Below are 26,553 nucleotides of genomic sequence, written 5' to 3' on the forward strand. Positions count from 1 at the left end.
CAATAAATATTTTATACAAATCAATACTTAATCTTATATTTACATTGCATATAATATAACATAATGGATAAATAGCCTCCATAAATAACTAAACAACTTACCATCATTTCTCTGAAATGACAAAGAAAAAATCATGGGAAACTGATGAATGTGAAGCTTTCTTATAAAATATTCATATGGATATTAGTTTCATGAAAGTTCTCTTGTTGATACAAAACCACTACATTCATAAATAAGTAATGAACAGAAGATATTATTGCACTAGTATTAAATGTAATCACCAGACTATATGAAGATCCAAAGTGATAATGCTGTGGATCCGAACCTACCAAGGTAAAGTGTTTACAGGATATTTATGTTTAAGGATATTTATCTTAAGTTGTTAAATGTTTTAAAATTTAGTATTGATATGAAGTTTTAAAAAATAAATACAGTATTCTAAATTAAATTTTTTTGAAGATTCTTAAGAACAAAAAAGTCAGCTTCCTCATATTAAGTTCTAGTATGTTTACTTTTAAATTAATCTTGTAGGCATTTTAATAAACTGCCAGTGTTATATTTCCATTCAGACAATAAAATAACTGGCAAGTAAAACAACTGAGAAGAGAGCTGCTATAGTCTACTTACAAAATGACACAGAATTCATTTTGTTCTTATGCACATTTTTATTTTATAATCCAATTGGTAAGTATAACTAAAATAATTATGACAATCAATGATTTAACTTAATTGTGAATCTCTATATATGTTGTATTTTTAATATAAAGGGCTTAATTAGTTTCCAAAATCAAAGTGTCATCATTTCAAGGGGAAAATCGAATTAATGTAATGATAAAATTACTTTTCTCTGGCTTTGTTCCCCAATATTTTTCATCACGTCAAAAAAAAAGTGTTAGATAAAAAACATCTCTTTGGCGAAGACTCATGTTTTTTCTGTGATCTAGTTTTTCTAACCTTACTTTATGTAGCTGTATCAACCAGCCGCCTGCTGTTCGATTTATTTAGTTTTGTTACTACGAGAATGGCTTCCAGCGAGGGGAAACCAGAAATGCAACAAATAGACTTATCAAAATTAAATATTCAGCAGTTAAATCAATTGAAACAACAGCTTGATCAGGTAGATAATATATGATAAAAAGTTTTATTATTTATTTGTGTTATAAATATTTTATTACAAGATGAATAATTATTCATTTTTTGACATATCTTTAAATCTTCTATCCTCAGTTTTCTAAATTGTGTGTTTTGTTCGTGTTTTCGTAAAACTAAACGGTTTATTATTGATTTTCCCTCCCTCCTACTTTGCGAGAGCTATTTTTCTCTTTCACTTTATAGGCAAAAAAAAAATCAAAATTAAAAGAACAGTTTCTTTAGTCAGAACTGTGTTAGCAACTGACATGTAATAAATATTAACCAGAAAATAGCCAACTTGAACACATTTGATTATTCTTATTAAAGGAATAGAAGTTGTGATATTTGATTATTGGTTTGATGTTATGATTTTCTGTTAACTGTGAGCTAATTATTCTGAAAAAAAAAAAACAGTTAGAAAAACTATATACAGTTTGCACTTGGTGCTATAGGTTGCCCAAATTACTTTTTTTGGGGGTCTTGTTTCGTTCCTACAGTAGCTCTTTTTAGGTAGGACAGTAGTAGTTTGTATTAGTTAAGTTGGTTACAAAAAACTTATTGTGCAATTGAAGAATAGGCCGGCCATACGCTATTTGTTCTATTCCTTTAATATGTTTTTTGCTTTTTTAGATTTTATTTTGGTGTATTCCACTCTATGTGGTATTTCTAGTTTTAAAAAATTGTGAATTCAAGCAAAAAATACTTGATTTCGACGTCTGGGATAAGTAGGGTTAAGGAATTGTAACTTGAAATTCTAAATATTCATCATTTAATTGCAAAATCACAAGGAAAATTTTAAAATTTAAAAACAAAATTAAAAAGAAGTCTTGTCAGTTGTTGAATGCAAAAGAGCCTAACTCTTCTGGTTTCTGATAAATTTGGTAGTTTTTTACCATATTCAGAGTGCTATGTATTTTGAGGGTTATTGTTCTTGATTATATTGTATTATTTATGTTGTATTAGTAACCATATCACCCAAGATAATCGCGTTTTTCACTATCAAATACATATCATACTGATTAAACGGAATTATAAATAACTCATCATGAATAATTGTAAAAAGAAAGAGAATTTATTGTTTTAATGTTGACTGTGAAAAACAATTTTGTTTTATTGATTTTAAACCCAAATGTATCTGAATTTTGTGTAATAATAGTGTGGGGCCCCCAATAACTTTTGAATTTATTTTGTGCCCTTACTGACCAAATGATTGCCAACCTCTGATCTAGAACATAATACCACATGAGTCCGTGCACTTCAACTTCAGTTAACAAATTACATTAAAGAACACCATCCTGCTATAAAACAATCTATTTCTCTGATCGGGCTAATATATAAAAAGAATTTTTTAAATGTCAGCTATCACAAAACAGATTTTGGACTTGATGTAGAATGGCAATTTTTGCATTGTATCATGAGAGAAATACCTGTGATGGCATAGGGTGTGAAGTGATAAATGATGCCATCTGGGTTGGTCTAGTGGTGAACGTGTCTTCCCAAATCAGCTGATTTGAAAGTTGAGAGTTCCAGTGTTCAAGTCCTAATAAAGTCAGTTATTTTTTCACGGATTTGAATACTAGATCATGGATACCGGTGTTCTTTGGTGACTGGGTTTCAATTAACCACACATCTCAGGAATGGTTGAACTGAGACTGTACAAGACTACACTTCTTTTACAGTCATACATATCATCCTCATTCATTCTCTGAAGTATTATCTGAATGTTAATTACCAGAGGCTAAACAGGAAAAGGATTTTCAAAAGTTTTATTGCATCCCTATTTTTAATTTTGATGATGTTTGGTGTATGATAACTACCCATCTTGCAGTGGCAAAATAATATTTCTTTATATTTAAAAAAATTTTTCTTGAGTAATAGACTATTTTCTAACTTGCCAACAAGTAAAAACAGCCATTTTCATCACGTTTTCCATGAACTGTAGCATTCTTAGTTTACATCAAAAAGGGCTTTTTGAAAAGAGTAAAGTAAATGTTTAAAATATTTCATTTTCAACACAAGATTTCTTCATTTCTGATTGTTGTTCTGTAGTAGAAACATTTGGAGCTGACATTTGTGATAATTCAATTTTTGAATTGTTCACCTCTGAAATAGAATATGACGTAGATTTCAGAATGATTTTTTTTAGTTTAGTGTGTTTTCAATAACAGTATGAATTAGCAGTGAAGTTGGCACATCATTTTTAGAGATTTTTCCAAAGATGAAACTTCAAATTTAGAATCAGATTTTCAGATTTTATCCATGTGACATTTACATAAAACATTCAAAGTCTGGTTTGCACAAGAAAGTTCTCTCATCAAAACAATTTTAGCTGCTTGCCATTTAGGTTTCATTATATTTTTATAATCTTTAACAAAAAATTTCTTACCTTTCTTGGATAAACTTGCTTATTTCCTTTGAAAAACTAACCTCACGAACACTGTTTACTACCAGTAGTTTCAACTGCAATGTACTTCGAAAATATCAATTTTGCTGCCTCATCCTCAATATGTAATTTATTGACTGTAGAATTCAATAAATACTAATTTAATATGTGTGTGATATGTGTTAATATCTTAAATAATTGCTTTTAATAATAATATGTTGAACAAAGTGCTTAAGTATGTGTGTATATATCAAAACATTGACATAATCCAATTGACAATCATAATAATAAATGCTATACATATGCACATACTTATTGGTATCTAGCAGGTGTGGCATTTTGGTGCAAAATACAAATTCAATATATTACATTAACTTTACTGATTAGATTATAGATCATGTTAGTTATCACCTCACATCCTTATACACCTGCTGTTGCAAATAAGAAACCAAATATTAAATAATTCCCTGAAATGTTCAACAAGCATTGTAAGTATTGTATTTTTGGCAACCCTTTTAGCCAATTTGGTATTTTTAAATATAAATTGGGAATATTGTATCTGAATTATGTTAAAACTTCTAAGCCTAGAAGTTTTAACATAACTTCTAGGCTTTTTTTTTTACTAAATGTGTTTTTAAGATGAAGTAGTTTATTCAGCCTAGAAGTTATGTTAAATACTTATTTTTTTAAATATTAGAAGAATGTTTTGATTGATCATAAAAAAGTTTTAGTTTAGATGATGTAGACTAAATTGTATGATGATATACCACTATTAAAAACAAAAATATAACCAAATTTAGTTCGACTTCTTATTTTAAATATATTTGTTCCTAAGATATTGCCTATTTTTGTAATTCTGTATTTTTCTATTTGAATATATTCCATGGGCTTTGGTTTCAATAATTCCTGACTAACAGCTTGTTTTGTAATTGTTATATAAAAATAGTCTTTGTTTCATAAAACTACTTATTTACTTATTTAGGAGACTAAATAGTGAATACCAACCTGTTTGTTAATCTATAGAAGATTAATTGTGGTAAATTTAATTTTATCTTGTTTGATGATCTTTACTGGAACTTATGTTATAATAATTTTTTTTTTTTTTTAGGAGCTTATTTCTTTCAAGATTCACTTCAATCTTTAAAAATGGCCCAAAATAAACTTCAGGACTAAAGAAGTTTTGGAAAAAGTCACTCCAGAATCAAAAGGATCTGATGTTATGGTACCATTAACAGGATCTGTATCCTTTATTGTTCATAGTTTTATTTGAGTTAATTAAGGTATAGTCTTTGCAGCAAGATAGGTCAGTGATTCTTTATACTTATTCACAGTTGAAACCAAGTACAGTAGTGTGTAAATTGTTTGAACAGAATGTTATTTAATAAAAAGTAATTTTATTTAGAAAAAAGATCATAACTGTACAATTTGTGAATATCTAGTTTTTAATATCTCCTTTATTTGTAATGATTTCTTTTGGTGAGTTATTGAGTTAAATTCATTTATTAGTTTTTTCTATTAATTTTATGAATATATTTGTTCGAGACTTCACATTCACGATATGGCATTGATTCAACAAGTGTAGTACACTTTTTCTTTTCAATCTTTTCATCGTGAAACTATACTGATATTGCTTTAATGAGGTCAATTTTTGTTGTATAATTCATTTTTGAGAATTGATTTTTGACTTGCCCAAAGATTTTCAATTTAGTTTAAGTCTAGGGAGTTACCTGGCCACAGGAGCACTTTAGGGTGAATCCATTGTCATGGGTGTGATATTTTCACAAGGATTTGCTCTTTCTAGAATTAAATAACAATAATTAACAACTTTCAGAAATTTGAAGAACATGAGAAGTCAATAGTATAAATATATTCACTTAATTTTTTTAAAGTTATTCCTTTTAAATTGTCCTGATATCCTAAGTACACTGTTTTGTCATGGGTGTGACAAAAACTGGACAGCTCACTCCATTTGCATTTTTACTGTTGTAAAAATCTGTGAATTTAATGGATTTTAATCTGTTAACTAGTAATAATGTGAAAAATCATTCTACAGTGATCATGTTCCATGGAAAGAATACTAACTAACTGTCCAAAATAAATACGAGAGGTTTTTAAATAAAAGAGGTTCTTTTCTGTCATGGGTATGACATATTTTTGTCACGGGTGTGACACTGTTCGATTTTAACAACAATGTTTGTTATTTTCGGGAGTTGCTGAGAGTTATTTATTAATATGTTTGATTAAATGAATAAAAACTGCTAAATAGGTGTAGTTATATTTAATTTTGTGAAATATAACATAGATCTAGTTTAAAAACTACAGAAACATCAATCTACATTATACTGTGACAGATCCATACAGACTGTTATGGTGGAAGCAGCCCTTAATGTACCTCCCCTGAAGCCCTGAATGATGGTTCAGGTAGCTTCATAACAATATCACTTGCAGACACAAGACTGTTGTCCTTTTGTTGTGGAAAGAAGAAAATCCAAGAATCTCTTTTCTTCCGTAAGAAATCTATTTGATAATCATAGTTTCTTTTCCCACAATTTGGCCAACAAAGTATTTCTTTGATCTCATACCTGCAAATTTAAGCAGAACAAAGTCATTGATTTCTAATTTGCATGTGTAAAATGTATTAGATTCTCCTTGATCTGAATTATTAGAATTCAGTTTTGTTCTAGATTCAGTATTTGAATCTGTGTAGATGTCCATCTTGCTGTTGAAAATTTGGCGTCTTTCAAATTTTGAGCTACTATTTTGCCGAGCAACTAAACTGTCAGAGTCTTTAAACATATGCTTTAAACATGCTTTTACTGCAGAGTTGGGATTGGCCTTACATTTTCCCACCTCTTTTCCAGCATTTCCCTACTTTTGGTTATTTTTTCTGATAATACAAAAACAACTTGAACTCTTTCAACAAATTTAGCACGTTCAAAGAAATCTTCAGCAGAATTCACAGTAAATTCCCTTGTCCTTATGTCATTCCACACCAATCTATGCACCCGCCAATTCCATCTACTGCCCTCTTTCCATGCGATGGTTTTTTTTTTTTTTGTCTTCAGTCATTTGACTGGTTTGATGCAGCTCTCCAAGATTCCCTGTCTAGTGCTAGTCGTTTCATTTCAGTATACCCTCTACATTCTACATCCCTAACAATTTGTTTTACATATTCCAAACGTGGCCTGCCTACACAATTTTTCCCTTCTACCTGTCCTTCCAATATTAAAGCAACTATTCCGGGATGCCTTAGTATGTGGCCTATAAGTCTGTCTCTTCTTTTAACTATATTTTACCATATGCTTCTTTCTTCATCTATTTGTCGCAATACCTCTTCATTTGTCACTTTATCCACCCATCTGATTTTTAACATTCTCCTATAGCACCACATTTCAAAAGCTTCTAATCTTTTCTTCTCAGATACTCCGATTGTCCAAGTTTCACTTCTATATAAAGCAACATTCCAAACATATACTTTCAAAAATCTTTTCCTGACATTTAAATTAATTTTTGATGTAAACAAATTATATTTCTTACTGAAGGCTCGTTTTGCTTGTGCAATTCAGCATTTTATATCGCTCCTGCTTCGTCCATCTTTAGTAATTTTACTTCCCAAATAACAAAATTCTTCTACCTCCATAATCTTTTCTCCTCCTATTTTCACATTCAGTGGTCCATCTTTGTTATTTCTACTACATTTCATTACTTTTGTTTTGTTCTTGTTTATTTTCATGCGATAGTTCTTGCGTAGGACTTCATCTATGCCGTTCATTGTTTCTTCTAAATCCTTTTTACTCTCGGCTAGAATTACTATATCATCAGCAAATCGTAGCATCTTTATCTTTTCACCTTTTACTGTTACTCCGAATCTAAATTGTTCTTTAACATCATTAACTGCAAGTTCCATGTAAAGATTAAAAAGTAACGGAGATAGGGAACATCCTTGTCAGACTCCCTTTCTTATAACGGCTTCTTTCTTATGTTCTTCAATTATTACTGTTGCTGTTTGGTTCCTGTACATGTTAGCAATTGTTCTTCTATCTCCGTATTTGAACCCTAATTTTTTTAAAATGCTGAACATTTTATTCCAGTCTACGTTATCGAATGCCTTTTTTAGGTCTATAAACGCCAAGTATGTTGGTTTGTTTTTCTTTAATCTTCCTTCTACTATTAATCTGAGGCCTAAAATTGCTTCCCTTGTCCCTATACTTTTCTTGAAACCAAAATTGGTCTTCTCCTAACACTTCCTCCACTCTCCTCTAAATTCTTCTGTATAGAATTCTAGTTAAGATTTTTGATGCATGACTAGTTAAACTAATTGTTCTGTATTCTTCACATTTATCTGCCCCTGTTTTCTTTGGTATCATGAATCATAAATATTACACACCAGTTTGTATAATCTATCAATCGCTTCCTCACCTGCACTGCGCAGTAATTCTACAGCTATTCCGTCTATTCCAGGAGCCTTTCTGCCATTTAAATCGTTTAATGCTCTCTTAAATTCAGATCTCAGTATTGTTTCTCCCATTTCATCCTCCTCAACTTCCTCTTCTTCCTCTATAACACCATTTTCTAATTCATTTCCTCCGTATAACTCTTCAATATATTCCACCCATCTATCGATTTTACCTTTTGTATTATATATTGGTGTACCATCTTTGTTTAACACATTATTAGATTTTAATTTATGTACCCCAAAATTTTCCTTAACTTTCCTGTATGCTCCGTCTATTTTACCAATGTTCATTTCTCTTTCCACTTCTGAACACTTTTCTTTAATCCACTCTTCTTTCGCCAGTTTGCACTTCCTGTGAATAGCATTTCTTAATTGCGATAGTTCCTTTTACTTTCTTCATCACTAGCATTCTTATATTTTCTACGTTCATCCATCAGCTGCAATATATCGTCTGAAACCCAAGGTTTTCTACCAGTTCTCTTTATTCCGCCTAAGTTTGCTTCTGCTGATTTAAGAATTTCCTTTTTAACATTCTCCCATTCTTCTTCTACATTTTCTACCTTATCTTTTTTACTCAGACCTCTTGCGATGTCCTCCTCAAAAATCTTCTTTACCTCCTCTTCCTCAAGCTTCTCTAAATTCCAACGATTCATCTGACACCTTTTCTTCAGGTTTTTAAACCCCAGTCTACATTTCATTATCACCAAATTATGGTCCATGCGATGTAGAAAAGAGTATCCATTGTCTTTGTTTACGCCATTGCGTAAAGTAGCTTTTAATCCAATAAATTCAAAGTTAGGGTTGGATCTTGTAGTTGTTACAGGCTTGGTAAATCTATTGTGCACTTCCATAGGGGTTGTCATAGAATAGATTGTTTTGGTCTATTGTTTTCGTTTTCGACTCGTGGCGCCAGTCTGACTGACTGTTGTGTCATCTTTAGTGTCAGTGTATTCATATCACGCATTATTTATTGCTATTTCTTTCCCACATGTTTTTCTCTAATCGTTCTCATACTAACACTTTCACACACACACACACACTCCTATCCATTGCCTAGTTTGCTTCCCCTACTTCTCACCACGCCACCTTTTGTTCATTCCAGTTCAGACTTTTGCGATGTTTGAATGCACAGGCTGGTCCTCCGGCCTGGAGGACCAGCCTGCGATTAGCTTTTGCTTCTCTCTCTATCACAGAATAGATCAGACATTTATGATGTGTTATTGCCTGCGATTTCGCTCTCATCTCTTTTTCTCTCGTTTAGTGTGTTAATTACTCTCGTCGCCTTTGTGCATTCATAAACGGTGCAGCATTCTCGGTCGCCATATTTTCTTGTTGTTTCTACTCGTCAGTGTTTTGTGAATTTACAAATTTCTATGTTCGCTTTGCCTTGTTTCTTTGATACGTTAATTTTCAAATTCAGTAGATAACCTCTAGTATTGAAAGTGGTTTAGTAACTACAAACCAGCCAATTTTATAGATGCAGAATCTCTCCAAGCTGGTTATTACAATTTTGAGATGCTCCGTATTATTCAATTTCTAGTAACAAAATGTTACCTCTGTTATTTTGGATACGCCATTGTAGACTACGCCAAGGATAGTCTGTATGTATGTATGTATGTGTACTTTAATTTCACGAGTTCATTTTTTACAAATATTTATATGTGATTAAGGCAAATTCAAATTATTCATCATTTATTATATTAAACAGTTATGTTTTTAGTAAAATTAGTGAAATACACAACTAATTATACATTAGGAATTTGAATTTCAAGATTGGCTTATAAAACCATTTCTTCATTCAAGTGTAGTCACAAAGGTGGCTTAGATAACGGTTGTGTTATTATTTTTCATGTATAACATATTTTATGTGCTATTAATGCCAACTATTGTTATTATAAAATTGACTTGTAATTAAATAGTACCTCAGGATTATAAAAGAATATGTATGACACAAACATTATTGAACATGAATGTGTTGGTTGATAACATTTTAGCAACTTCCAGGAATGTTTTCTATTGTACTTCATTGACTCTTGTAACTGCAGAACCTCTTGATTTCATTTGGAAAATAACAATTTTAATGAGACAGTTATAGTCATTTGACAATAATTATTTATAATTTTGTTTCTTTGTTTTATTTAAGTACTAAAACTTGTTATTTGAGCTTCTTCTATTCTACATAATGTATAATGTGATTATTGCTGTTGTTAATATTTGTAATCAGTGTTAAATATTGTTTTGCTCTTTCAAGTATTATATTATTTTTACAAATTAGAAAAAAAGAAGTCATTAACATGAGAATGGCTAAGAAACTTAAATATTTTCAAGAAAGCTTGCTTACTTAATGAACTATTTATATGATTACTTATTACAATTTGTTTATATTGTAATTAACTCTATCATTTAATTTAATGTAATTTGTTAATCGCAGAGATTAATTCTTATTTATTCATGAACTGAATTCATATTACTTTTCTTAAATTAATCTAAAGAAAATAACTCCTGAAGTGAAGTTATGATTTTGGACTTCTGTGTAATTAATATTGTGATTTGTTCTAGTAATATTTATTGCTTTTATATTCCATCTTCTAGTTTGAATAATAATGCATTTAGTTATTTAAACTGTTTTTAGACTCGTATTTAATGCAAAAGATTTTCAAAATAATTATTTGAAAAATGTATATTTATGTATTTATCTTTTAATATTATAATTGATTTGTTGATTCAGCTGATATTCCTTGTACAGAATTAAGTTAAGTTTATTTCATAATTTCATTTAATTTTTTTAAGGTTATGATTTAATTGAAAAGGTTAAATTGTTTTTTTTAAATTAAAGTCCAATTTCTTTTGGCAAAAACGAGCTATCTCATTTTATTATTTTGTTAATTTTACCCAACAGTTTCTTTCCACACCAACATTGGAATGCATTAAGCACAGATTAGTGAGTTTGAATTTATTTTTAAATTGATCTGCGCAGCCATCTGAAAACTCAGTTAATTTTCTGAAGTGCTGGAAATAATTTCCCTCAGGAACACCCAGACAGACACATTTGTCATGTGTCACATTGTCACTTACAATTACAAAAAAAGCGAGTCTCATTTTTAATCCAGGTACAGCGTTTAAATAATTTTACTTGTGCTGAGACCAATGGGCTCTCTGTATCTTGTCCTGATAGGTCGCAACATAATTTTCAGCCAAGTCGATTTGCATAGTTATGTGGTCCTCATCAGTATTTGTTTTATACTCTTGAAATGATTTAGCTTGCATCTTTCTCACACATGAATGAACTTTGAATTTTAACAATTGAACTTTTAATTCATAAATGGCATCCTCTAGTGAACCTTCAAATTCCAAGAGTTTTGGACAATTGTCACATTCACCCTACTGTTTCCAAGTTTGAATAGAGATTACATTCAGAAGGAAGCAAGACATTAATATCACAGATACACGAATCACACATACCAGTCATGCAGTTTTCATTCAAAATATCACAACAAACAGTTCTTAGTAATTCTCCACTGCTTGGAGGAAAGGTTGCAACCGTTTTTTAGGGATTCAATAATGAAACAGATTAGAATGATGCAAATGCATACATTGTGAGGGTTCTGTGAACTTAAAAAACATAATTTTGAACAAAGTTCATTGAGCTTTAATCGTTTTATTTTAATTTCTGGAAACTCCATTTGAAACAAGCTGAATGCTTCTTTGACTGTTTTTGTCATATGTCTCTTCTGGAAGGAAGAACGTTTACCTGTTTTAGGATCCTTTATTGAACATCTTTGATGCCAGGAGCCTGGTGACTCAAATCATCACGACAATAAAACTGTATTACTGTTTGTTGAGTGGTTTCATTCAGGGAAATCCGTCTTTATTGATAACTTTTCTCCTTGAAAAGATCTTTTTTGACTTCAGGTGTATCACATACCAGCTTTCTTATTACTGCTAAATTTTTCTCAGAACTGTGTAGTAATGATCCTATCACATTTTTTACAGTCTTGCCTAGTGACTGTGGACATCGATATGAACCTAGTTTTAGTGCTTATTTCTATCCTTTTCTTCTTATTTTCTTTGCCTACATCTTCTCTTTCTTTCTGGATCTCTTAAACACTTTAATTTTAACTTGCTGATAGTACTAGAATTAATTTCCTTTATCTTCTCTTGCCCTTCTCCCGTTCCTTTACTAAATGCACTTTCTTCATCTTCCTTTTAGCTTTTGCCTTAATTTCCTCATCTGGATTGTAGAACTCATTTTGCCTAAAAAGTGTATAATAAGTTAATAACCTTTCAGAAGAGGCTGAAATGATTTACTTTATGATCCAATTCTTATATGGTAAGGTATACTGTATCACCAAAAATTATTATGTAACTGGATTCAGATTTATTTTTCTGTTAAAATCCTCATTAAATAAAGAAAAATCTTTAATAAAATCAGACTTAGGTTAGTGTACAAATATTCTGTAAATGTATAAAATTGCTGGTATTAATTATTTTATTTTAATTGGGGTGATAGAGATTTTTATGGAATGATAACATAGAAGTGTCATGGTTATGACATAAATAATATATTAATTTTCTTGTAAATATTGATTTTGTAACAAGTAACTAATACATGATATAATGCCTATCCACATAACCTCACTTTCATAAAAGCATATTTAATATTTATCTTACTCAAAGTAGATATAATTTACTTTATTGTCTTTTGCTGTGATGGGTGTGACACTGATACCTGCAATTCTATACATTATGTATTTTATTAAATATTTACCCCCAACTGGGTGTTACTGTAGTTTCCAGTATTACTAAACTTACTAATAATTATTACTAAATATTTTCAATGTTACTAAACTTTCATCTAAGCAAAAAATCAGCTGTCTGAAGTAAGCTGATAAAAAAAAGAACTTGTTTCCAACTTTATTATAAAATATGTAACACTACTCTTGGAATGATTCATTAATTTGAATACCACAAAATAATATTACAATTTAAATTTAAAATATAATTCTTATCAGGACAATTAAATATAGCTCATAAACAACAATAATAAAGAGTACTCTTTTATCTTAGAACATTTTTATTTTTTTGTAGTCAGGCTCACTTTTACATGGATTCAACCTTTAATATTTTGTTCTTTGAAAACGTTTTCCAATTTTTTTGGCTGTATGGCCTGGCACCAGATCTTATTAGAAGACTCTGTAGCCTTTTGGGAATTTATTTTGAAGTTGTGTCCATAACCCCTTAACTTCAGAATTTTAAAGTATCCAGCACCATAACATCAACTGGAAGTAATGAACAAAGACCTTTAGATCTTGTTCCTTACTTACCTTCAAAGCACAGGGCCTTCAAATGTGAAACAACCCCAAAACTTTTGAATCCATCGATTCATCAGTTTTAAAATATTTTTCCATTTTTAATGTATGATGATGCATTACCAGAAATAATATTTTGATAACTGATGAGGAATCCATTATTTCTTTATGCACTCTTTATTTAAATTGCCAAGTTTGGATCGATCTTACCTTTAATTTGGGGTGGTCTTCATTGTTAGTTGTTAATTCCAATCAAAATTATTTTTTGTCTTCACTGTATATTCACCAAATTCTCCTCAAGCATTTTATCTTTTGATAATTTAAAAAAAAATAATCATCCATTATGTTTGTTAGTAACAATGAAAATATGCAAAATGTAAGAAAATATAAAAACCAACTTTGGTACCCATAACTATAGTAGGCTGCTCAACATTAACTAAATCGGATTAATTCCACATTAAAATGAGAATATTATAAAGCAGAACTGAATATCACAAAAATAAAAAATTGTGAAAATGAAATAGGGTTATTGATTACTGTTACTTGTTAATAGAAAATTAATAATTTTATATTTATGTTTTTGTTATGACCGTTTATGGTTAAAACAGTGTTTTTTTATAAATGTATGAAGTAGCATGTATTTTATTATTATGATTTTGTTTGCTGATATACCGTATTTAAAATTCTCTGTTTACTTAAATCAAATTTCATTTTCATTGCAGTTTCTTGTTTTAGGTGTCAGTATGAGAAACTGACATAGTATAACAGTACTGGTGTTACCAAACTCTTAACAGACTATGCCACTAGTGTGTTGATTTTACCGGAATAGTGGGAAATACTGGTTCAGCTGGTTGTGTTACTTATATAAGAGAAAGTGTTTTGCTGAAGGGGAGATAAGAATACTGATACTGTAATCAGCATATGTCCTATTCATATATGCTTCAATTGTGGGTAGTTTGTTTTTCTGAGAACATGATGTGGAAAGCCATTAATGATTAAAAAATTAACCATTTACAAAGTAGCATTGTTTGTTCCAATGCCAAAAGAGAAAAGTTGCAGCAAAGAAAAACATTTTAAATTTAATTATATTAAAAAAAAAAATATTTAAAAATGAGAATAATATGTTGATAGCAGTTAAATTGAATTGTCTATGCCTAGTTAATTGCACAGGACAAAAATATATTCACGTAAATTTTGTGCTACCATCATTGTAGCTATGTGGTATTATATTTGTTTTATACTTCTGTTAAAAGGTTACTTTACTCTATGCTTAGTGTTACATGCTTTGAGCCCTAAAATTCTTTTCCCTAACAGAGACTAGAAATATTACGCTTTTGTACATAACTTATGCAGTCATATCATCCCTATTATATATTTTTATGTCATCGTGACTGAACTTAATATGTTAATTTTTTTTTAAAGGAGCAGAAAAAAATGGGTGAAAAGTTACCAAAAACAGGTAAAGGATGAATTATTTTAATTAAATTTGAATGCCAATGTTATATATGCACATGAGTTCAATTAATGGCAAGTGTCTTATAAATTATTGATCTGAGATGGTACAAAACTAACTGCTGAAATATATTTAAAAAAATCTGTTATGAGACTGAATATATGCATATAAAAAAAAAGTAATATTAATAAAAATCATTGATCTCTAATTACAATTTGCAAACTGATTTCATGTAATTATTTGAATAAACAAAATATGAGTGAATTGTACTTATGAGAGATTACACCAAAAAATTGGGCTTCCAGTTATTGTAATGTAATTTAAAAAAATATCTACTCAGAAGTCATGTCTTGTTTTTTATCATAGTTTCTACAAAAAAAAAAAACTACAAAAAAATTCTTATTCTAAGTGTATTTTTTTTGTAAAAAAATTTATATTATAATTTAAATTTATTATTACTAGTTCTGTTTTCTGTACTTGTTTAATTATGTTAAGTGAATTAAAAGCTCTATTTTTCTTGAATAAGAAATTAAGATGTATGTACCTGGGACAATAGCAGACAGTGAAAATGTTATTATCGATGTTGGAACTGGTTACTATTTACAAAAGGTAATATAATAAAATAATACACTAAAATATAATACTATTGTTTATGGTATATTATATACATACTACTCAAAAAAGAAATCTTACTGGTGTTTGAGAAAAAAGAAAGTAAGGATACTTTTATAATAGTTTTCCTTCATTTAAAACATTCATTTTAACAGGGTTAATATAACAAGGTGTAATCTTAATTATTATTCATGAATGTTTTACCCCAACTTTGTGTATATATTCATATTAATTTTTCATAAATTTCTTCTTCTTTTTTAATTCTAGGAAAATTAAAAACAGATGTAATGCATTTATTATAAATAAAATGTATATATAAAACTGTAGATAGGGAAGCTTGGAGAGCTGCATCAAACTAGTCAAATGACTGAAGACAAAAAAAAAAGACAAAATATATGTGTGTATGTTACATATTATTTTCCTTATATGCTAATGGGGTCGTTCAGTAATTAAAGAGACTAATTTATGACTGTATACAAATTATTATGTATTCAAAAATAATGAAACTAACACTACTTTTCAGCATAATCCTAGGTGACATTTGGGCACTTGTTTTCTTTTTCTGTATGCTTTCTTTATTCCAGTAGTAAAGAAGTTTTCACCTTTGTATTTGAACCATTCTTCTATTGCATTCTTTACTTGTTCATTATCATTGAATTTGGTGAAATATAAAAATTCTATAGCTTTCCTTTGTCTTTTGAACTGTACAGAAATGAACATTATCATTCAGAAGAATTATGCCTTTTGAGAGAAAACCAGGATATTTCCTCCTTATTGTGGCTTTCACTTTATTTTCTAGCATGTCACACTATTATTCATTGATAATTGATAATTACATCTTGTTCTTCCAAGTTATTGCAAAAAAAAAAGGCCTAGATAGTCCAAAAACACTGTTTGCATCACTTTACCTGCTGATATGTAGGTTTTTGAATTATTTTCCTGGTAGGTAAACTCAGATGTTTCCATCATAGTCTTAATGACTATCAGATATTCATAGTCTAACGTTTGGATTCCTGCTGAAAATTATGAATGCCAAGTTTCAACACAAGTTGTTTTGTGATTTAAAATGTATTACCTTCCGTTAAAAAAATCATCACTTAGTTCCTTATTAATGTAAATTTAGGTACCTTTTTTTATCTAAAGTGAACATCTTAGAACTCGCCTTGAACATGTTTTGTGTTAATTCAACTTATCTTTGTTAAGGGAATGAATAGTGTCAATACTTGCACTACATATTGTAGCAATTTAAAATTTTTTTATGTATCTACCCTTGTTAATAAGATCATTTTCCAAAGCATCAGTTGAAACTTCCACCAGCCTTCTGTTGTGATAAAAAACAGTGATGCTTGTTTTGCTATATTTAAACTGTCCAATCAGTTTATAATGATTAATATATTTTTTGACCTACTGTTGTAACATCTGCGAGTGAATTTTGGCCTGTTTTAAAATCTTATCACAGCACAATACATATTTTAAGCAGAGCCGACATTTTGAAATTAAAACAAAAGAGGCTATGATAATGGATATTTTTTTTGAACAGCTGATATTTCCTATATTAGGAATACCAACAAGTCTGGTAGTTTCAGTTATTTTATTAAATAACTTTTAACACTGTTTAATTATTGAAAGACTGATATATATCAATAAATTTGTTAAAACTTAAATATTCTTATGTACACTGTTTCATTTATGATTAAATTTAATTTTAAAAACTGTATTTATTGATTTGTTTCTGTAGTTGTGAAAATTAAATTTTTCCACAAAGAACAAAAAAGTCTTATTTTTATAAACTGGTAATTTTATTGTCAAGAAAGAAAGATAAAATAAATTATATATAAACAATTTATGTTCTAGATCTTATCTTCTTCAATGCATTATCATATTTTCTGATCAATACTGATAAAAGATTACATAGTGTTGCATTAAAGCACATTCTCTTCTGAGTTGACATCTTATATTCACTTGTTTATAAAAGGAAACAATTCATAAATTCCAAAAGAAAAAAAGATAAGGGTGATATTAGAATGAAACAAATGAAAGAGGCATTTAATAATAGCTTCAGGAATGTCTTAAATTTTTTTATGAAATTAGTTAAAGTGTTAGCTCTTAAATAAATTACTCTGAGGGGGCAGTATATTGTAAATTTATAAAATAAATTATTTCAGAAACTTTCGAAGCCAACTGTATAAGTAGTGGTGAAAGATTACTCTAGTTTATATTATATTTTGCTCATATCAATGTATCATTTTTATTATTATTAGTTTATTTAATTTTTTACTATATATGTGTGTATTGATTTTTTTCTGTTCATCAGGATATTGATGGAGCAAAAGACTATTTCAAAAGGAAAGTTACTTTTGTTACCGAACAGATGGAAAAAATCCAAGCTGTGGGAATGGAGAAAAGTAAAATTAGAGAAGGTAATTTAATCTTAAATATTGTTTTTTTTATATCATTCTATTGAGTATATTACTTTTTGTTTGTATAAATTTAAATTTGTTTTTAATTATTCAGTTTATTTTTTGGTATTCATTCTAAATTCTACAAGAATTTTGTTGAGGAGGGATTATTTCCATTGCAGCATGAATATTTTCTTATTACTTTATTTTATCTAGTGTATTTTTGTGTTTTCACTAAAGAAGGTTGGAAGTCTTTAAGTGTGTGTGATAGTAACATATATTATGGGGGTTTTAATTTTTTTTTGTATGTGATTGCTGTTGCTCACAGTTTCCAATTTTTGTAGTCTATTGCCTATTCACCATTCACTCATTTTTGTAAGGCAGTTTCCAAAAATCATTCCACCTCCTAATAATTATAAGCCTGGCTGGCTTCAAATCTTTTCATGCTTAGATGTGTAATGCTACTAACTAAACTGAAAAGAAAATATCAAAATTAGATGTCAAAACTGACAGCAAGGCCAGACAGCAGGTGATAAGATAGTTATAGTCCGTGGTAGCATTATCTTTAGAGTCATAATTAGACAATCAGTTCTATCTTAAGCATTATGGAGAATACTTTGGATGTTAGCAAGACAACTATTTTTTTTTTTTTAATATAATAGGTTAGAAAAGAGAAGTTGTAAAAAGAAATTTCTAGTTCAATGTTAAAGTACATTTCAAAGTACAAAACATGTTTAAAATTACTTTTCTATTGGTTTTGTTGGACCTGGCTTGACATGAATATTACTGTTTAGTGAATTGGACATAACAGATTATATGGTATTTGATTGGAGCAGTTATTTAGATAATATATATTGTATTATAATAGCATGAGAATGCATGTGCATTCTCTTTCCTTCGTGTTGAAGGAGAGAGAAAACTATTGAAAAGAGGAGTATAGTAAAAGCAGCAATGTAATTGAAAAGCACATTATTAAAGGTAGCTGGGTGTTTGGTGGATTGGTCATAAACAATGTTTCCTAGTGCTAGCTGTAACATGAGGTTGTAAAAGTGACTCCTGTTCTGAAATGTTGTAAGCTTGCAGGAATAGTTGTAATATGTGACTACTGGAAGAATTATAATTAACAGTCTTCAGTTCAAAGGATTTTCCCAACTTTATATTTTGTGATGCAGGAGTGCACGCACTTATACACACATTGAAATGTGATGGTAAAATTTTGAAGTGGAAATGTGATGCAATAAGGTAACAGCAAGCACTATCTCTATCCAATTAGTTAGTTTTTATATCCAGTATGCAAAATTCTAAAGAAAAGATTCTAAAATTGTTGTTAAGATTGGATACATTACTTATTCAGGACTGTTGGAGTAGATATTTAATGTAGTAGGCATGCATTATGCACAGCAACATGAAACATTGATCATGTTGATAATATTAATGCAAGTCGTATGACAGTCATATGTTTTGCATTACTTGTTTTTTATGGTTCCTTATATTTTAAAATTATGAGGCTAATATAAGCAAATAAGAACAAATTTGAAGGTGTGAGACTATAATTGTTCATCTCTTAGGCCTATCTCTTGCTTACCCAAACTACATCTTCATAAGTTCTTGACAGCATAATTTATTTCTTATGAAGTGTCCATATTTTTCATCTTTCTCTCTTTAATCTGTTTTGTTGACAATTAACCAGTTTAATAGTTTCCATTACTTACTTTTTAATTCTGTTTATTAATTTCTCACCAAGCATTCATTTTTAAGATTTTTGTCTCGGCTAATTTGATTTTCTTTTCCTTGGTTTTCTTTGTGAAGCATATTTCTAATACAGTTTAACTGTTCTTATTACTGACCTGTATGTTCTTTTTTCTTTGAACCATTTTCCGTTTAAGTTTTAGTCATGTCTGTATTCTGTGGATGATTTCCATTTACGTAGATATTAATATAAAAGCATAAAGAAAGCACTTAGTTCTTTGTTCTAGGTAGGTAATTCCCAAAGTGGTTGAATACCCATCTCAAATAATTTCCTACCTTGAGGTGTTAATTAATTAATTATACTCTGTAGTAGATATAATAGCAGTTGTATTATTGAAATCTTGCTGCTTTAGAAACAAGTTGTTATTCTAATTTGATAATTATCTTTATGTTGTGATGAATTTTGTAGTATTTAATTTTTTGTTGCGGCTGTAATAGATGTAATGGATACAAAACTTCAAGCTCAGCTTGCTGCTCAGAAGCAAGTACAAGCACAATAAATTTATTATTAATGGATTTTTTATTTATTTATCAAATATACTATTAATACTTGCACACTTATTGTCTTTTTTTATTATGATTTCATTTTGTTACAATTTACTATATTTCTTAATGATTCGTATTTATTAATAAATATATTTTTTAAATGTGCTGTTAATTTTTTTGTTTTCTTAATTATTGTGTTATTTTTTTTTTTAATTTACCATAATAAAATTGATGTTAAGGATTTTCATTTGTAACCTTCTCTCTTTATTATTGTGTTTAACTTATCCTTAAATATCTATTAATATTAATTTTTATTATTATTAATTTATCTCAAGAAGTTTGAACACTTGTCCATGGAATACAATATGGTTGGTAACTTTTATATTAATTTGAATTTGGAACTTTTTGTTGGGATGAAAGGAAGAGATATTGTCACATACTTTGATGGATTGGCAGTCTTGTTTTTTTTTTTTAACTGTAGTATATATATATATATATAATAAAAAGAAGGAACTACGTGTTTAAAAGTAATTTACTTTTTGTTTTCTTATGTAGTTTTGAGCCTCTCACACATTCTCTCACCAAATTAATTAAACTTGGATATCTTGTATCCATCACCAACTTCATTTTCCTTTTTATGATATAATTGGTTATTATATTATAAGGTTCAGTTTTTTTAGATTTATTCATCAACATGGTTGTCTCTTCATATTCTGTATAGAAGCTTCTACTTTTCTTGTATGCTAATTGTTTTCATCTGCAATCTTTTTGCAAGTTTTTGTAGGTTGTTTTGTCAGTCTATTCCATTTCTTTTTAAAATACAATATTATGTTAACTATTTTACTTTAAACATTTTTTTTATTGTCTGTTTCAGTACATATTAATTTCTGTAAGGGGAGTGTTTCTCCATACTAATGTTAGGAACATAATTTTAGTATACACGATTTTGCCATTCAACTTCTGTTAGTGTTTATCAGAACTTTTTTAAAGCATGTGGCCTGAAGATTTGAAAATATTAGTATAAATAATTTTTTTTTTATACAGCTTGTTCAAAGATTTAATAATTTTTAATATTTTATAAAATTTTTAGATATAGTTTAATCAAAAAATCGTCGTGTTGCACTTACTACCAATAATACATAAAAATAGTATCAAATTATCTGTAGTCATTTTTGAGATTATTATAGTGTATGTAATATCTGAAGGGAGGTCAGTAGTGCACGGTGGCATCCCCTCCACTTCGCTTAACATCACTTAGCGACTTCTCATAACAGCAGCCAAAGTAGTGTATTCCAAAAGTCACATCCATTAATTTGCAATCACTTGCAACATATCCATGATTAATCTTTTGTTCAAGATGTATATTATAAAGTTATTTATTTATTTCTTGATAGTATATGGTTTTTTTTCTTAAATAAGATTTTGTCATAAATAAACAGAAACAAAAGTGAAACAGAAACAAATGTAATACAAAAGTGTATGAAATGAGTTATTTATTTATTATAGGCCATAATAGTTATGATTTCCTTTGACAGGGCATAGTTATTTATAAAAATTATTTCTAAATAGTATATACGCACCAGTAACTAATATTCTTTTGAGATTTGTAGGCATACAAAACTATAAACTGAAAACATTAAATTGTACAAAAAAATACATAAATAAATAGTGTTAAAGAAATGTTAGTAAAAGTAATATAATTATAATCATTATTAAATTTATTATAAAAAAACTATGAATACTACCGAGTATTATATTACTAATATAATATATAGTAGCTCAAATAAATAAATTAATACAGTAGAATAAATACATAACAGATGAAATAATTAAATGAGAAATTTAAATAAATAATAGCAAAAAGAAATGAATGGTAGGATAAACACTAATAAAAAATATCAATGAAGCAATATCATTGGAGGGCTTACTTTTGTAGCAGCTGGTAGTAAGTGTTCTGCATGCAGGTTATAAGAGTAGTGTTGGCGAGGCAAGTAGAGACACCTTATAGGGAGGACCCACCTTCAGATTTTACATACACTGTAGGATATTCTTAATATCCTAAAAATATGAATTTTAATAAATTTCATAAAATAAAAGCAATTAATGAAAACATTAATTTTCCACAATCATAGTCATACATATAAGTTATTGTACATGATTATATTTATTACATAGGAATATAATAATAATAATAATATACTTTTAGTTTACTTCTGCATAATTTCCTCTCTGTGGTTTTTTTGTAATCCAATTTCTTTTTCTTCAGCATTTAGTCACTACACAATCATTACCATAAATGACTATCCAGGTTTTAGCTCTGTCTCTACAGTACCTTGTAATTACTTACGCTTCCTTTATTGAAACATGACACACCTGTCATAAACTCTCAGCTCTAAAAGTTTTGTTACCTATAAAAACATTCTCTGATTTTGAAATTTGTAATTTACTATTGAATTGCTAATGAGTATTTTGAATTTTTCCATGTGTACACTTTTGAAAAAGAATTGGATAAACCAGATTCTTTGAATTTAGTTTTATTTCTGCTATAATAAGTTTGGGAATGTTAAATTTGTATTTATGTGACCTCTTCATTCTTATATAAGATATTTTTATTTATATCAGGTGTTGGTTTAATTAAATAAAATGAATATTTTATTCTGGTCGATACATAATAATACATTATGTAAATCACATCAGAAATGGGTGGATATGTTATTACAGTTGTAAAAAAAGGGGGCTGCTCAAGGATTTGCTGGGACATATCGCAGGAAACTGTGGTAAAATCTTGATTAGAGCAGTATACAAAAATACACAATTATAATTTTAAAAATAGACATAATTAAAGCCCTTAAAATATTAAGATAGGAAATAATTTTAAGATAAATACATGAAGATACCAGATATAACACATTCACCATTCAGGAGGTGTCAGTAAAAGTAATTGAGCACATATTTATGGGATGCAAGAAATTCAGGGAGTTTAACATTTTTTAATTAGTACTATTTTATTCATTGAGTTTTCATTATAGGATGAAGAATTGTCGTCAAGTAACATAAAAAATTCATTATAGGACATAATTAATCCAAAGTATACCAGTGAGATTTGAAATCCAAGTTTTCTTGAGCAAATAACAGTGGTCATAACACTCAGTCATTTTAAAAAGAGAACAAATTTAATTGTATTTAAAAAAAAAAATTTAGTCTGGGATTGTAAGTATAGAGTAACCAAAATAATTATTTAAAACTGTGTTTGTATTTACCTTGTGTACTAACTTCAGGCTAATATCACATTAAAAATATTTTTTGTATAAAATGTACAGTGAACAAAATTCCAGCTTGATATATAACAGTTCTGGAGAAATAAATTTTTTTGTTAAAAATACAAAATTACTGATAATGCCAGTAAACTAAATGTTTCCGGTTATATATTGATATAAAGTTTAGTCTGTATTTCAATCGTGGCGGATCTTCCCCTTAATTCTTGAAATGGTTTTTGTAAATAATTTCAATGATGGGTGGGATTATGGAAAAGGGAAAATATGCAGAAACAAAGAGGTTAGCAAAGGATAGAACAAGGTGGTGAGCAGCAGCTGTGACAGAACCTGCTGTAATGGCAGAACACTATGAATGAATGAATGCATACAACTATTATACAGATTGAATAACTTTTTAAATGTATATTATAGAATTTAAATTTAGTTCTGTTATATGTTAAAAACTGAAAAACTTATGTAGAATTTTTGTACATGTGTATCTGTTTGTTTTACTGACTATATTGAGGATGTTTATTGGTTTTTTACATGTTGTATCACATTGCTTAGTACTTTTAAGGAATTCACCTTTGATATTAAGTTTGTACAAACAGTCTAGTTTTTTGATATTCTGAAAGGAACGTGTTATGGAAAAACCATGTATGTTTCTTAAGTAGAATTATTTTTTTTTTTATATTCTTTTTAGGATTCTTTCATAGTATATAAAAAAAAACTTGTTTTCTTTTGATGTGGTAAAATTGTTTTTTAGTCATTGTAAGTAAAAATGTCAGGATTTACTTACAATGACTTACTACAAATGACTTTTTCATGGATAAAGTAAAATAGTAATAAAATTAATTGAATTGTTTTAAAACATTAGGTGTATTAAATTTTGAATTATTCTGCTATTGTATAAGATAATAAATTTAGTAATTAAAATAAAAATTAAAGTTCTCTCTCTTCATTTCATTTTGTTTTTTTAGTTTCGGGTGCTTTTTCATTTCTATCTAGATCTTGTGGATCTTTTTATATTGACATTTTTTAATGTTAAGTTTTCCTTTTAATACCATTTTCATTTAATATGCATCTATCTCAAAGAGTTAGTTTTTCTTTTTCAGTTTGTTAGTTTATAATCTCATTTACCCTTGCTAAAACTGTTTCATTTGTTACTTAATACAAGGGCGGTTTGGAAAGTAACCTCCATTTGGCTATAAATAAAAAACATGTATAGATAAAAATATTTTATTATATACAGCTTTTAACTATTTTTCAACATAGTCGCCTCACCAATTTACAAATATCTTCTTCATAAAGTTCAGCCACTGGGTAACTAGCCATCCTTTCACAGCATTTTGAAGTTTCTCATCATAATCAAAGTGCTACGATGCAGGCTATTTCTTCATACGAGTGAAGAGATGAAAATTGCTTGGTGCCATGTCAGTTGTAAGAGAGAAGATCAAAAATGTACCATTGAAATTGATTCAAAAGTTCTTGAGTTCTTCAAGCACTCTGACGATGAGCATTATCATTCAAAAAAACAAGCCGAATGACAGTCTACAGTTTCACAGTAGACTGCTGAAGTAATCGTTGTCCATGTTCATAAATTCGACTAGAAGAACTCCCTTGGCATCCCAAAAAACTGTACCCATAACCTTCCTTGCTGACAAAGTTTGGCAGACTTTCTTTGGCTTGCATGGAAAATTGGTATGGCCCCAGGCCATCAGCTGTTGTTTCATTTCTGCATTCACGTAGGCCAACTAAGTTCATTTAGTTCTATTGATCCCTTTGAGCATTTTTGGAACCCACCGAGCACAGAACTTCGGGCAGCCAATTTATCAGTGACAGTCTCATACAAAACCGTACGAGAAATTTACAGAAATTGTTCGGAATGTTCAGAGGTGGTGAATCTTAGATTTTCATGCTCTTTTTTGTCGATTTCACTGACAAGATCATCACTCACAAAAGAAGGCCTACCACTCTTCTGTTTTTCATGGATATTTGTCCTTCCATTTTTAAAAAAATCAGACCCACTACCATACTACACCGTCACTCATATTGTTTGGGCCATACACAGTACACAACTTATGATGGATGTCTGCTGCCAAAACATTTTGTGCTTAAAGAAATCTTATGGGAGTACACAGCTCACTGACGCAGTTTGAAAGGTAGGTGAGGGATTCAGAGAGTATGCTGATGTGTCAATGGTGGTGCCACTAACACTACTACTTGCGCTATGCTACAACACAGGTTACTTTTTGAACTGCCCTTGTATTTCTAGGTCACTTATCAATTTTGTAATAAATTTCTTCATTTAATATACTATTCAAACTACCTGTTCTGCTGAACTTGACTTTTTTTTCTGCATAGTTGTATAAATAGTAGTAACGTAATAATTAAATAACCAATGAAATAGTTAGGATTGAATTGATTTTTAGTAGAATATTGATGTATCAGTAGTAAGAACAACTGTGCAACTCATCTTAACATCTAGAAATCATATAAATTTTCAAATTTCTTTCTTATTCCTGATACCCAAGGAAATAGTTAAAATACTGTAACTATAAAGGATATAAGTAAAAGAAAACAAAAAATAGAGCTTAAATTGATGTAACAATTGTTTTTAGTTGATCATAAATATGGACCTTCTCAATTCAACTTATACATATTTCTTTTCTTTTTTATAAGTTCAGGACTTGTTCTTCATAAAATGGGTTAATTTCAATCATTAATTTTTTGTTTTGTGTAGAAGGTTCTTCAGGTGATTCCATTATAAGTGTTTACTATGTAACTTAAGGACAAGGAATCAGTTTACAACGGATCTAAGGCAGAGCCCATTCATTTAGTTATATGGATTTCTTTAAGCATTTTTAGAACCCACTGAGCACAGAACTTCCGGTAACGTAATTAGTGACAGTGACCTAATTGACAGTCGCATACAAAACCATACGAGAAATTTGTGGGAATTATTCAGAAAGTTCAGAGATGGTGAATTTTTACTTGTTTTCAGGGTGGAGAGAATATCCTTACTTTAAATCCAAAATGGCAGTTTCCAACTTAACCCAGTTTCTATGTAAAGATTTTAAGTAGTTCAAGTATCTTTTTTGGTTTCATTTCACCTAAGCAGCCGTGGTGAGTGTTACAGTCTCATAACTGAAAGGTCTTAGGTTTAAGTTTTCGCTTTTACTTCAATTTTTTTCTTACTATTTATTAATGCAGATGATTTTTTATTGTATAGTATTTATAATAACAACAGTATTTATAAGAATCTGGAAAAAAATTCTATGAATTTAATGTTTGCTTGTTATTTTTTTGAGTATAACAATT

The 26,553-nt window shown here is 29.1% G+C and overlaps 1 pseudogene; it reads left to right on the plus strand.

Moving 5' to 3' along the window:
- LOC142331639 (prefoldin subunit 5-like) overlaps positions 1-26,553 on the plus strand; it is a 38,227-nt pseudogene that overhangs the window by 4,331 nt on the left and 7,343 nt on the right.

The sequence above is a fragment of the Lycorma delicatula genome, chromosome 10 (assembly GCF_047948215.1).
Source record: "Lycorma delicatula isolate Av1 chromosome 10, ASM4794821v1, whole genome shotgun sequence".
In the NCBI taxonomy this organism is placed as follows: domain Eukaryota; kingdom Metazoa; phylum Arthropoda; class Insecta; order Hemiptera; family Fulgoridae; genus Lycorma; species Lycorma delicatula.